The 15,614-nt window shown below is 46.0% G+C and overlaps 1 pseudogene; it reads left to right on the top strand.

Moving 5' to 3' along the window:
- Positions 1–1,364: 1,364 nt before the first annotated feature.
- Positions 1,365–12,999, top strand: LOC120662538 (annotated as a pseudogene).
- The last annotated feature ends 2,615 nt before the right edge of the window (positions 13,000–15,614 follow it).

The following is a 15,614-nucleotide window of genomic DNA, read 5'->3' as shown; positions in this document are numbered from 1 at the left end:
TCATTCCTTCTTCTGTTTCCTTGATGGTTATTCCGATTATCATCAAATCCCCATCCATCCCGATGACCAAAGTAAGACCACGTTCACATGCCCTTATGGAACGTACGCCTATCGTAGGATGTCGTTCGGGTTGTGTAATGCACCCGCTTCATTCCAAAGGTGCATGATGTCTATTTTCTCAGACATGATTGAGCAGATCATGGAAGTTTTCATGGACGACTTCCCCGTCTATGGAAAAACCTTTGATCATTGCCTTGAGAATTTAGATAAGGTCTTACAACGATGCGCGGAGAAAGACTTGGTCCTTAATTGGGAAAAGTTCCATTTCATGGTCAGCGAGAGCATTGTCTTGGGGCACCATATTTCTAAATGTGGGATAGAGGTGGACCGAGCTAAGATTGAAGTTATAGAAAAACTTCCACCTCCTGTCAATGTCAAGGGAGTCCGTAGCTTCCTAGGCCATGCTGGGTTCTACCGCTGTTTCATCAAAGACTTTTCTCACATCGCTAGACCCCTCACGAGCCTCTTAGCTAAGGATGCGCCCTTTGACTTCAATGATGAGTGCCTCGCTGCCTTTCACACTCTCAAAAAGGCACTCATTTCAGTGCCAATCATCCAGCCTCCAGATTGGACGCTGCCCTTTGAGATCACTGCCCTTTGAGATCATGTGTGATGCTAGTGACTACACCATAGGGGCCGTCCTCGGCCAGACTAAGGATAGGAAGCATCACGCGATCGCTTATGCTAGCAAGACTTTGACAGGAGCTCAACTAAAATATGCTACCACTAAAAAAGAGCTCTTTGCCATTGTCTTTGCTATCGACAAGTTTAGATCTTACTTAGTAGGAGCAAAGATTATTGTTTATACCGATCATGCTGCTTTGAAATAATTGCTCACTAAGAAAGATGCTAAACCATGCTTGATATGTTGGATCCTTCTACTCCAAGAATTTGACATTGAAATAGAGGATAAAAAGGGAGTAGAAAACTCTGTTGCAGATCATTTGTCGCGTATGCATTTCACTAACATGTAGGAGCTACCGATAAATGACTTCCTCCGAGATGACATGCTCATGAAGGTAACGGACACCACACCCTGGAATGCGAATATTGTGAATTTTATGGTTGCAGGGTATGTACCACCAGGAGAAAACAAGAAGAAGTTGATCTACGAAAGTAGACGTCACTTGTGGGATGATCCGTACCTCTACAGAGTTTGTGCTGATGGCCTGCTGAGAAGATGTGTACCCACAGCGGAAGGAATGAGAATCATTGAGAAATGTCATGCAGCACCTTATGGTGGACACTGTGGTGTATACCGTACTCAGGCCAAGATATGGCAAAGTGGATTATTTTGGCCAACCATGTACAAGGACACCAAAGACTTCATTCGAAGATGCAGAAGATGCCAGCAGCATGGAGGAATTACTGCACGAGATGCAATGCCCCTACAAAATAACCTCCAGATAGAACTATTTGACATATGGGGCATTGACTTCTTGGGACTATTCCCAAAGTCTTATGACAGCGAATACATCCTGGTGGCAGTTGATTATGTGTCCAAATGGGTAGAAGCAGTGGCATGCCGTGCAACCGACTCCAAGCATGCTCGACAGATGTTCCAAGAGATCATATTTCCTCGTTTTGGGACACCAAGGATGGTGATAAGTGACGGATGGTCTCACTTCATTGATAAGACCTTCCGAAACTTTCTCAAATAGCTTGGAGCAGAGCACAACATTGCAACTCCATATCACCCCCAAACCAATGGTCAAGCAGAAACATCAAATAAACAAATCAAGAACATTCTGTAAAAGACCGTACAAGAGATGGGGAAATCATGGAAGACAAAGCTACCCGATGCACTTTGGGCATATCGAACTGCCTACAAAACACCACTGGGCATGTCACCCTATCAGCTAGTGTATGGGAAGACATGCCACCTGCCTGTCGAGCTAGAACACAAGGCACACTGGGCAATCCGGAGATTCAACATGGACTTCAAGAAAGCCGGAATGCACAGAAAACAACAACTATCAGAGCTAGAAGAATGGAGGAACAAAGCGTACCATAGTGCCAAGATCTATAAAGAGAAGACCAAGAAGTGGCACGACAAAAGGATCAAGCAAAAGGAGTTCAAGCCAGGAGATAAGGTATTACTCTTTAATTCCAGGGTTAAGTTATTTGGACATGGGAAGCTTCGGAGCAAATGGGAAGGACCATATACCGTCGTCGACGCCGCATCACACGGAGCAATCACTCTTCAAGATGACGAAGGTAAGACCTTCAAGGTAAACGGACATCGTTTAAAAATCTTCCTAGAACCCGATAATAAAGAGTATGATGTGATCAACTTCATCAAAGAAACCTCGCCTTAAAATCAACTTCCAAAATAAAATAGGCTAGACAATCCTTATCTACCTAGGCTCCTTTTTGTTTTTGCTTTGTTCCCAAACAAATTACAGGCAGAAAAATAAGTGTGGGGGGGGGGGTCGCCTAACCCCCAGATCATTTATACGCAGCGAAGGTATGCAATCCCAAGCTTCACTCTCCTTGGTTCTGAGTTTGAATGAGTTTTAAAACTGATCTTTTGAATCAAGCTCAAATAAAATGAATCATCATGCTTCGCCCGCTCTACATACTTTCTATGGTTGGCTTGCATAAGTTATATTCCATACTTATTATCTTGATGCTTGTGAACTAATTTCTCTAGGACAACATGCTCATCTAAGTAGTTGATGTGAGCGATATGGTTTGATGACATGATCTTCACTCCTAATGTTTAAGTACTTGGGCAAATTTATTTGAAAAAAAAAACTTGCAAAGCTCCTCTTTGATTTGCCAAAGTCCTACCAAAGCCATATGAAGAGTTTTCTTGAAAAGCCTTTCCACATATGCAACTTGCTTTCTCATTGAGCTTTGTCAAATTGTTGTGTCCCATCGTGAGATTCATTTCATACTCCTATGATCAAGATCACATACACGTCCACTCACATGCTATACTTCCACACTGGAAGATAGCAAGCACATCCATCCATACACTCAATAAAACTCCATGCCATAACATGACTCTCTTTCTCTAAGTTACCATCAAGGATACGGGCTATGAAAAAAAAGAAATAAAAGATGCATACCCAAAGAAGATATGCCACATGCCCACAAGGCATGTAAAAAAAAGATGCATACCCAAATAAGGTATGCCACATGGCCACAAGGCATGCCAAAAAAGAAGAAGAAGAAGAAAAAGATAGCCCATATCCAAGAAAAAAAAGGGGGAGAAAAAGGGATCGTGCAAATGAGTTCATCCACCATCCACCAAACAAAAATTATCCACACACCTACACATCTTGATCAATGTTTATGACTTAGTTCTTCTTTGGATCCGGTTTTTGACTTAGCAAAATATGAGAAGCAAGTTTGCCTTCATATACTCCATACCTACAGCTCCACAAAAAGATGCCATTAGGAGTAAGGTGAATAGGAAAGGTACATAAAAGGCCTTGGTGAGGAATGAAACTAAGCAAGTTTGCCTTCATATACTTCGAAGAGTATCAAATGAGGAGCTAAGCAAGGTTTGTTTTGAAAACTAAGAAAAAAAATCCCAAGCTACTTGACATAAGGAGTTGAGGTGACTTGATTCAAGACTGTTCTACTCCTCAACTACCCGAGATGGCATGATAGACACTTCAAAGTTCACAAGTGCAAGGTGAGGTTTGGAATATCTCTTATGCTCGTTTCATACCTTTAGAAGTTTTGTTTCACCTTAGTCCTTTCTCCTTCACTCGAGGACGAGCAAAGGCTAAGTGTGGGGGTGTTTTTGACGGCCCTTAAGTCCTAAAATCAGCCGTCAACCCCTGCAGCTTTTCATAACATTTCATCACCAAACTTAGTTGTAGGGCTTATATCTAATCAAGTTCCATGAATTTTGGTGAGTCATGGTCTGCAGGCACCCACAGTCAAAATGCAAGAGAAAAGACAAGTGAATGCAGAAGAAATGCACAGATGATCCAGTCCTGCATTACACTTACAAAAAGGGCCCACAAACCATAGGAAACAGGCGTGCCATGCAAGATGCACCCAAGGGATAAGGTTAGGGCCCACCTACCAGCTAGCCAGAGGAAGGAGGGCCTGGGGGAGTGCCATCTGGGGCCGGCCGACCCCTAGGGTCGCCCGAACCCAGACGGGCACCAGTCTAGGTGCGTCTTGGGGAGGAGTAGCACCTACTCAACCTTGATACCTTCCATATATGCATAAGGCGGGAACCGACCTCCTCAGGCTATAAAAGGGGACCTCTCTCACCCCTCATTTCACACACCATCCAAGGGAGTAGAGTAGTGCCACATTGAAAAGGCGACGCGCTAGTTCGCTAGTGTTTAGAATAAAGGAGGAGAGTGAGGAGTAGTTCGGGGAAGCGCCGGCCTGTCGGTGTTCTTCTTCAAGCTTGTACCTCTATAGATATTGTCTTCTTTCAGAGTAAAGTAAGTTAGTATTTGTGATTCTCTGTTCTTGCATAGTACTTATCTTTGAGTAAGATCAGTTCTCTTACTCGCGGGTTCGTTGCTCTGTTTTATACAGAGTACCGTAGTTTGCTACGGGGTACAAAATGTAGTTAGACTACGGTAGTAATTAGTAGCATAGACGTGGTGTCTAGGCTAAGGGTTACCTTCGTTTGCCTTATATCCCACGGTCTGTGAGGTAGTCCACAGGTGGTGACAGCCCTGTTGGTCCTTAGTAACCCTCCACGTTTGGATATAGCGTAGAGCCGTTGGCCGGAGTCTCCTAATCATTTCAGGGGTAAGCCAGTGCCCGAAGCGAGTATCTAGCCCGAGAGATCGACCTTAACTCATTCTTAGTGCTACCTCAGGAATCCTCTCTATCCCTGCCACTTATCTTGGTGTGTCCCTGGACCGACTTAGTAAGAAGTTAGTGCACACACGTTCCATGTGGATACGATACCCTTGAATACTCACGGGTGAAAGCTACAATGGTATCCGTACGCTTGCGGATTTATTCGCATCGTTAAAATACCCAATAGCCACTCACCCCTCGCCGCCGGCAACCAGCGCCGCCGGAATCGGCCGGTCAACTCCCTCCTTTCCCCTTTGACCCCAGCCAAGGGCCTATTTGCTATGATTCAATTCCTTCTGAGGACCTTTCTGCAAAAGTATAAATCCTTTTTAAACTGAACTTTGAAATTCATAGGAAATTATAGAAAAATTAGAAAAATGCAAAATTAATTTTGTTGTATTCCTTGTGACTAGCTCTACAAGATGATGCTATGAGTTTGCTTTGAAACCTTGTTTAGCTAGTTCTAAAAATAGGGTTAAGTTCTAGCGCTTTTTTATTTATATCCTATGTTCTAGGATTTTTTTCTTATGAACTTTGAGCCATGTGATGTTTAGAGTAGGTCTAACCCCATGTAATTTTTCTAGACCCATTAGTGGACTCTAGCTTGTGCTTTTAAAACTTTCTTTACTATGTATTGCATATGGCCTTATTTATTTATTTAAATCCTTTCTATAATTTATTTCAAAAACCTTTCCCTAAGTTATTTTGTGTAGTTAAAGTACTTGATATGAATAATTTAGATTGTTTGATTGATTGAATTCACAACTTTATCGTGAAGGAAAGCTATACTCAAGCACCTCACTATTTCCAATTATTGCATTTCATATAGAAGTCACCCCGTTAGAAGACGGAACGTACGAGCTCATCCAAGAACTAGACGGGAATATTTCTGAAGCTCAGGCCAACGTTGTTGAACTAACTGAAGTCCCGAACTCTGATTCGGAAGAACCAAAGTCTACTAACTCTCTAGACACCATTACAGGCCAGACCCGATGCATAATCCTATTTTTTCTAAATTATGCAATTCAGTACTGTTATTTGTGCATTTAAGTTATTGGAGTTGAATGAAAACCTTAGATGCATAAGTCAAGGTACCTATTGTTTGTAGGGAAAATTGGTCCTGTACCATCAAAAGATCACCACACCCGTAAAATACCACTGAAAGATGACTGTCCTATAAAATACCACTGAAAGGTGCAAACCCGAACTGAAAGTATCATTCCGTCATCTTTCAGCAGCAACTCAGTTAACCCAGACAAAAATACCCCTAGACCATAAGTGGCAGCTGAGAAGCTTAGGATTCAGGGATGCGCGCCTGCAGGCCCTTTGGTCGGGGACGGGCGGCAGCCTGCGCCTAGGGGGCCGGCCAAGGCACCACACCGCCTGGCACCTAAGGCCGGCCAAGGGATGTGGCCTGGAGTCCTTGGGTCGGGGACGGGCGCCAACCAAGGGCTCCCTTTGGTCCAGCCGTCCAGGGGCTCTAGCCAGTGGGAGGGGCAGCGCCGCTGGCAAGAGGGGTCGGAGGAGCAGCGGCGTGTTGTCGTTTCTTATGCCCGATTACAATAGATATTCTACAAGCGCATAGAATCACCGCTGTAGTACTTCACCTTGGAGTATTCCAGGGTATCATATTTTTCCTCAGGGAAGCACTATGGTAAAGATTATCGTAAATCGAATGATAACCGTACTATCTTGATCAACCGACTGACTAGATGGGGGGTAAGCCAGATAGGTTGTGAGATAAGATAAGTGGCCAGGCAATGACTGAGTGACACACGGAGATTCTAATCCTTAGAGAGGTAGCAACTGGGAGGACAATAAGCGAGAAAAGACACCTGATACACTTCTAAACTATCGAGCTAGCCTCTCTAGATCAGACTAAACACCTAACTAGTTCTCGGGAAAGCTGAGCTTACTTCGGCGGCTAGAAGAGGAAGGACTTTAGAAAGGGATGAGAGGGGAGTCCAACGACAACCTGCACTACTGCTATGAAAAGACCCGAATGTGGTGGACTACAAAGGACGGATAGGGTTGTCACCACCTACCGACTACCACAACAGTTCTGTGGGGTGGAACACACTTTCTAGCTAACACTAAGGTCAGACACCATGTTTGCACTCATTGTTAGGATCTCTCTCGAGGCCTTTGAGAGAAATCCCCCTCAACCTAGAGCACTAACTTGAGATACTCTAGTCCAGGCGAGAAAACCCGTAAGATAAGTTCCTGATCACTAAGAGAGATAACTTAGCCTAAGCTAAAGGAAAACTTCCGTGCTCAAGCTGAACCTCAGACTTGAGTAAATGAAAGACTATGGAAAGTAGAGCTGACTCAGAAAATTAAAGAAGATAACTTATATTAATAAAGTCAAAAGAAAGATACAAGAGCTATACCAGATTTCCGACGACTCCGGAGTCCCAAGCAAGCTCGACTCGACTCTAACTCCCAAGCTACTAACCTACTCTAGAAAGTACAGGTAGAAGAGAAAAGCTCCAATGGTGTGTGTTGAGTGATGGATGGTGCCTCTATTTATAGCCCTCCCAAGGTCGGTTCTGGCGGTTACTGCAGGTAGCGTCGGTTGAAAGCAGGTAATACTATTGTGCTTAACTTCCACGCCAAACCTCAGCTTGAGAGGCTTCCATGTGGGGCCGTCCGGCCTCCCCTAGGCCGGCCGGCCTGGGGATGCCACCACGTGTTCACCGTCTTTTGGACAGTGGCTCTGATTATCTCCTGGATTCGGTTGGTAGTTGGCTTCGGTTGGTGGTTGCATGTGCCAGGCCGGCCGGCCTAGGGGAGGCCGGCTGGCCTCCCTCTGGCCCATCTCGGCCTCTGGGTTTGCCGAGACTCTGCTCTACTCTTGTGCCTTCTTCTCCAGGGAAGTGGGTTGCCGAAATATATTTGATCTTGGGCTGTCTTGTGGATCTTTGGATGGATGTTGAAGCCTTTCGGTGTATCCAATTGGACCAGAGCCCAACCCTTGACTCAGAGCCTTATGAGTGTGTCTCATGGCCACTGGATTGAAGCCGGGGTGGTGCTTCTGAAGGTGCCAGGCCGGCCGGCCTAGGAGAGGCTGGTCGGCCTGGGATTTTGCCTATTTATGCTCATTTTTGGTACACCTGTTCCTGCAATCAGAACTCATCCAAAACTTGTGGAACTCGTTAGAAATAAATAGAATATTAATGGAATATAGTGTAAAACTCATGTTATTTCCGAGAAGTTGACGGCATAGAATGTGAATTTATGGCCGTCAACATGCACCTTGATCCGCTCTTGCTCCCTGGCCACTCACCCCTCGCCGCCGGAATCGGCCGGTCAACCCCCTCCTTTCCCGTTTGACCCCAGCCAAGGGCCTATTTGCTATGATTCAATTCCTTCTGAGGACCTTTCTGCAAAAGTATAAATCCTTTTTAAACTGAACTTTGAAAATTTATAGGAAATTATAGAAAAATCAGAAAAATGCAAAATTAATTTTGTTGTGTTCCTTGTGACTAGCTCTACAAGATGATGCTATGAGTTTGCTTTGAAACCTTGTGTAGCTAGTTCTAAAAATAGGGTTAATTTCTAGCCCTTTTTTTATTTATATCCTATGTTCTAGGATTTTTTTTCTTATGAACTTTGAGCCATGTGATGTTTAGAGTAAGTCTAATGTAACACCCGAATTTAAATTTCAGTATTTAATAATAAATTTATTTGGCTTTATTTAATTTTCTAGGGGTTATTATGATTAGTCTTGCATTTAATCTAATTTTGTTTCACAAGGAATTAAAAATTTTCTAGGTTTAAACATGTTTGTGCATTCATGCTGGTGCATGGTTTTATTTTGATTGAGTGCATAGGGTTTGAATTCAAATTTGAATTTGAATTCAAATTAGTTGAGTGTTGTTTGGAAAAGAAAAGAATAAGAAAAACCAGAAAAGGAGAAAACCAATCCAGCCCAAAACCCCAACCACAGCCGGCCCACTCCCTCCTTTCCTTTTTTTCCCATAGCCCAATCCCGCGCTAAGCCCAGTCGGCCCGTTCTTCCGCGCCGGCCCGCTTCCTCCTCTACGTCTCCGGCCCCGCAACCAGCACCTGGCCCAGCTCACTCTCCGCTCACCCGCTCGCGCACGCTGACAGCCCTGCCCCATCCGTCAGCCGTGCTCCCCACGCGTGGCCCGACCCCGCCTGTCCCTGCCGACCCGGGCCCGCTTGTCGGTCCAGTCCCCTTCCTCCCGTTTTCCCCGCCGCGCTCCCAGCTCTGCTCAGCCCCGCTCGATCCGCTCCTCTGCACCGTAGACCAAGCCACGCCAACCGACCCTGCCAGGCCCACTGGTCAGCCCGAGCATGCCTCAACCTTCTAGAAGCTCTACCCGCGTTCGGATCACGCCAGTCCGTTGCGCAATCCGCCTCTCACGCACACGTATCGCGACCGCAATCACCGCGGCGTCCACGATGAGCACGCCTGCCCAAAATCCCCGGCATCCTTCTTTAAACACACCCATGGAACCCCCTGCACCTCTCCATCCCGCAGCCACCACCGAGCCCCAGAGCCACCTCCGCCTCGCCATTGCTGGCACAGAGCTCAGCGTCGCCGTGGTCCCACTGTTCCGCCACCGCTCCGCCTCCGTAAGTCGACGCCATGGCCTCGCCTTGGAGTCAGGAGCGCCATCGACTTCTCCTTCCCCGACCCCGGCCCGTGTACGCGCCGAATTTGACTCGAACCCGCCAGAGCAGGTAAACCCGTTCTCGAGCAATTGCTCGCCGCCGGCGATCCCCGGACTTCCCTGACCCCCGGTGCACCATCACAGGACCCACACGGCCTTCCTCGGTGGATCAGCAAGCCCAGAGCTCCGCTCCCTCGACCTCGCCTCCAAGCCATGCTGTGCGCCACTTCCGCCATCGACACCGGCAACACTGCACATCAGCGCAGCTCAATCTCGAGCCTCGGCGAGTTTCGCCTTCCCTTGCTCTTTGTTTTGGACTAGAAATCATAGCAATTAGCTTGATCTAGTAGGTGGAACGCCGCTGCGCCGGTGAACCGCCGCTAGCTCAGGGCACCACCGCCATGGCGGAGGCCGCCCGCCATGTGTAGCCACGCAGAAGTACCCCAGTAGCTCTATACTGTTGCGCGCTACATCTCTGGGCAAGCCTCGCCCAGAACCGCACCCGAAGTAGTGAGAACGCGCAGCTCCAGTGAGCCCGCCGTGCAGAGCCGCCTCCTCCGCTACGCGCCTTGCTCCGTCCACCGCAACCCCGAACAAACAGTTCCAGTAGATTATGCTTGCCGCGATCGTCCTCCCCGGCCAAGCCGCTCCTCGAATCGAGCCACGGGCACCGATTTCGGTGAAGTCTGGCGGCGCTCCGCCGCGGGCACCGCACGCCGGCGACCCACGCCGCTGCGGCTCTTCACGCCCCCCCTCTCAACCGTCGGATCAGGATCCTGCGGCCCAGATCCGGTCGGCCCGAAGTCAAGCAAATCAGATATCGGTCAGCACCTGGCAACTTTGCTAAAGAGACCTCGCAGTTTCCAGTATTCAACCCGCAGTCTATGTAGTTCAAAAGTAATTCCAGTTTGGCCCAGTTTCTTGTACCGAACCCCCTGAGTTTCCTGGTTTTTGGACCCGCAGTCCAGCCCGGTTGTTTTAGTGCTTTAGCCCTCGGATCTTTTCTGTTTTTACATTTTAGTCCCTGGTTTTTGCGCAGAAGCCCCTGGAAACTCTGTTTTTCTGGCAGTTTAGCCCCTAGATCTTGTTTTAAGCCTAGTTTTCGCGTTCTAGCTCCGTTTTAGGTGTTCTTTATGTCCACGCGATCATTGCAACATGTAGAATAGTTCTAGCTTGGTTTTGTTTGCTGTTTTTATGTATTGTTGTACTGTTTCTTAGCTTTTGCCTTTATTTGCATGTATGTGTATGTGCTGGACCTTGTTTTGGCATTGTGATCGTGAGTAGACGTTGATCGTTCGGAGGAGTACCAGGAGTATGAGGACTTCTAGGCGTTCATCTCCTAGTCGACGTCCCTGTGGCGTCCAGCTTCCGAGAGTTCCATACTTGTTTTACGCTTCCGCATACTCTATATCATACATTTTTGTCATTCATGTAATAAATAACATTCGTACTCGCTTTATTATATCTTTTTACGTGATATGTTCTGTGATATACTGTTCATTCTGTTGTATATACGTGTGACTTGATCCTGGCACATATATGATTGCTCGGTTTATGTCCTTTTATAAACCGGGTGTTACATCTAACCCCATGTAATTTTTCTAGACCCATTAGTGGACTCTAGCTTGTGCTTTTAATACTTTCTTTACTATGTATTGCTTATATCCTTATTTATTTATTTAAATCCTTTCTATAATTTATTTCAAAAACCTTTCCCTAAGTTATTTTGTGTAGTTAAAGTACTTGATATGAATAATTTCGATTGTTTGATTGATTGAATTCACAACTTTATCGTGAAGGAAAGCTATACTCAAGCACCTCACTATCTCCAATTATTGCATTTCATATAGAAATCACCCCGTTAGCAGATGGAACGTACGAGCTCATCTAGGAACCAGACGGGAATATTTTTGAAGCTCAGGCCAACGTTGTTGAACTAACTGAAGTCACAAACTCCGATTCAGAAGAACCAAAGTCTACTGACTCTCTAGACACCATTACAGGCAAGACCCGATGCATAATCCTATTTTTTCTAAATTATGCAATTCAGTACTGTTATTTGTGCATTTAAGTTATTGGAGTTGAATGAAAACCTTAGATGCATAATTCTAGGTACCTATTGTTTGAACACTAGAACTGAGTTCGCTTAGATGCTATGCTAATTGGACCGGTAAAAGTCGAGTGATTTCTTGTCACTCGCAAGATTTATAGGAGTTGATTGTTTACATTCTCGCAATCACTATAAGGACCATGGACGGATTTGGTTACAAGCTTCGTATTGGAAATCCGTCTGTGTTGATAAATTACTAAGGCCGCAGTGTGTAGTAGCGGTGGTTAAGCGTTTGAAAGTACTAGCCACATGCCGTAAATATGGTACGCGATAAACCTAGTAACTGATCGGCCAGGCAAGTGGACATACCTCCTACTCTCTCTTAGAGATAGGAAGATGAATTATGTTGCAACACCGCGACTACAAAGATGTGGTGGTTCTCTGTAGTCAGGGAGAGTGGCCATGATCCATGAACCGGAATGAGAAGCAAAAGGTTGCTTGGGAGTTTCAAGACAGTGCTCCAAGCGTGTGTGCTAGGTTTATCCTTGCAAGGTTGGAAATTCGATTCAGAATCGTCCGTTTCTCCCAAAGTTTGAGACTGCTTGATCCCCTTTGCTACATAGAGTAAGAAGTGGAACAATAAAGATACCAAATATGGTTGGATGAAAATAATTCCTCTACCATGTTTGTATAGATAGGTGCATACCTAGAATGGTTAATACAACTAGAATTTGAAGGTTAAAATTTGAATTAAGGACATACTCTTTGTGGCTTTTCAGCAAAAGAAAACCCAGAACCTTTCCGAGCCTAGCATGTCTAGATATGGGGTTACTTTATACCCTTAATCAGATGAGTCTTGTTGAATATTAGTATACTCAGTCTTGTTGGTGACTCTATTTTCAGGAATGACTTTGGAAGACTCAAACACTAGCTTGACTTGGCCTAGTGTTTCACCTTCTGGCTGGTCTATGGAATGGGAACCACCTTCGACCAGCAATGACTCGGATGAATGATGTCATGCTTGGGCTTACCATGGCATCTACCGTACGACGTTTGTGTATAGTTGTGTTTTAATTTCCGCTGCAAAACTTCTAAAGTAAGCATAGCTTACTTTTAAGTCTTTTTCCCTAAATAAATTATAAAAAGCTAGAACTTTAATGTACTAGCTTCAAAACTTTGATGTAAATTACACCTCTTATCTATGTGATGTGAAGTCTTGTGGAATGTTGTATCTCTGACTCGCCTTCGAGCGGGATGTATACTTGTGTTACGATCGGATATTTAGTTGTTACATCGGAATGTTACCCGACAGACCATGGATTATACCAATTAAGGTGCACTCAGTTGTGTAGCGTACTTGATCTGGTGTAATTCAAAGTGGTTCTGCCACAGGTTTTGCCTTTCAAGTTGTTCCACAGCATGGCGAGCAAGGTGGATGACGCGCTCCATCTGCTGGTTTAGTGGCATCTGCATAAGGCGCAGAGTTGCTTCTGTCATCGCGGCGATAGGAGTAGTGAAGACTAGATCCGCGACATTGTTGAATTCATTGTTGAGGTTGCTCGGGGGAAGGCGAACTCGCTTAGTAGCTCGGGCCCTGCATTCTCCTTTACATTGATTCATTACCCTGCGAGTTGTGCAAGTTGCTTCGTCCTCATCTTGTGGGGCGTCTTGGGTCAGATTGTTTTCTGAAATCTGATCCGCGGTTTCATTGGGGTCATGATGACTCGGAGCTCCTCCTCCTTGCTGGTTGATCACGGAAACTAGTCGTTCGAGGGAGTAACTTTCTAGGTCTGATTCGTAATCAGCTGGCTCGGTTGCTCCAGACCCAGTTTCCCGCTTAGTTGCAAGTGGGGTATCGTGTTGGAATGAGAGATCATCAATGCTGGCAACCTCTCAGATGTTGTCGAGTAATTTTGCGATTGTGTAATCCTAGCAGGACTTGAGTTGAATCTTTGGCAACACATTGGTGATGAAATCCAAGCTGTCATGAGACGACTCAACAAGATCTATGTATACGTCGAAAATGGGTGCCTCCCGGCTTGCGGTGACTGAGGAATTTTCAACGCAGAGTAGTTGATCCAAGCTATTTTCATAGATGGATTTGATCATGCATCGGTAAGAAGATGATGCATTGTGCAGCCCATAGATGGGTTGGGCAAGAGGAGTCTCAATCTGAGTAGAACTCGGTTTGAGATCAACTTGAGTCCAAGTAGAACCTGAGTTGTCATCAAGTTTCATCTCGATCTCTTTGGTGAGGTCGGGAAGCAGCATGACGCCAAGACCATCCGATCCGGCGAGGTTGTTGGAGCTTCCTGACGAGGTTAGCTTCCGCATGGTGAGGTTGGTGAGGTGGCTGTAAAAGCTGCCCGAACCATTAGCGATGCAGACCCACGAGCCGAAGATGAAGGTAGTGCCATGAGGAGGCGCCATGGTGCTGAAAGCGAAAGTGGCCATCGAACTCGTCGATGAACTCACCAAGTCCCCTACCTGGTGCGCCAGCTGTCGGTGTTTACTGCCAAGCTTTCTCAGGGATACCCTTAGCAGTAAGGTTTGTAGGTAGGGATCGACTGCTTTGGAACTCGATGGTGCAAGGAACACAAAGATTTGGATAGGTTCGGGCCGTGAGTTGCGTAATACCCTACGTCCTGTGTGGTTGTTTGTATTGCCTTAGGTGTTGATGTGTTTCGAGGGCTCCCTGCCTGCCCTTATATATCCGGGGGGACAGGGTTACATAGAAAGTCCTAGCCAAGTACAGTTGGAGTCCTACTACAACACAATCGGGTAGTTTCCTTTGTACTACAACTAGTTCTACACCTATTCGGGTAGTTACAAGAGAGGTAAGGTACATCCATGAGCTATCCCTTACTCTAGAACATTCTATGCCTATAAGCAGTCCCGCTGTCCCGGGTCTGATAGAACACATACATCATCAATCCAAGGTGACACCTTCTCAGCAAATTAGGCACGTTCAGGAGGATCCATGGGCCCACCAGAGCTAGTAAACCGACTCAAGACACCCCCACTCACAACCAACCGACATGGGGACCTTCGTAACAGCCTCTAGGATGAAAATCGGGCCGGTTGGCCACCAAACCCAGTCCGTCGAGCACTAGGTCGCTTGACTGGGTTTTGGCACCACTGAAACGAACCGGATTCCCGAAAGGAGAACCCGACTCCTTGTATCTTCGTGATAGTCCCTCGATCAGTAGCTGTCACATATAGAACTCATTTCAATTACATATCACAGTCATACTTCTCGACAATATCATTACAATGGTTTATTTACTACATAATCCAAATGATTGTGATACGAGTTTCAGAGTACAAGCCCCTTGGGCTAAAAGGAAACAATCAGAAAGCGAAAAGCAGTAGCTATTCTTCTGGGCCATCCTTCACAGCTTCTCCTCCACAGGCAGCCTTGAGCGTAGCACGAGCCTATCCTTAGTCTCCTTCTTCTCCGTCAGGCATATCTTCAAGTCGTATACCGACTGGAATGTCAGATCCTTAGCTTCAATCCTCTTCATCAGACTTGATCTGCACGTCGGATCCTATATCCAACAATCTATCCCCAAGGACGGGATAGGCTCACGCCACCATCCGAATGTAGCTTTAAGTGGAATGCATGGATATAAAAGAGTAGACAAGGATAAGGCTAGGGTTTTCCTAAGCAGCAGCAGCAGCAAGCTCATAGCATCGGCCAGTTCTCCTGATGCGGGCCTTTTCGGCATCCCGGACTCTCGGTCCACTCTCATCTCCAGACTAAGCCTATCTCTCCAAGTTGGTACGAGAACTCCCACTCTGTCAGACCCGGGGCAGCGGGACTGCTTATAGGCATAGAATGTTCTAGAGTAAGGGATAGCTCATGGATGTACCTTACCTCTCTTGTAACTACCCGAATAGGTATAGAATTAGCTGCAGTACAAAGAAAACTACCCGATTGTGTTGTAGTAGGACTCCAACTGTGCTTGGCTAGGACTTTCTATGTAACCCTGTCTCCCCGGATATATAAGGGCAGGCAGGGACCCCCTCAAAAGACATCCACACCTAAGGCAATACAAACAACCACACAGGACATA

The sequence above is a fragment of the Panicum virgatum genome, chromosome 2N (genome assembly GCF_016808335.1).
Source record: "Panicum virgatum strain AP13 chromosome 2N, P.virgatum_v5, whole genome shotgun sequence".
NCBI lineage: Eukaryota > Viridiplantae > Streptophyta > Magnoliopsida > Poales > Poaceae > Panicum > Panicum virgatum.
This window is presented reverse-complemented; position numbering and strand designations above follow the sequence as displayed.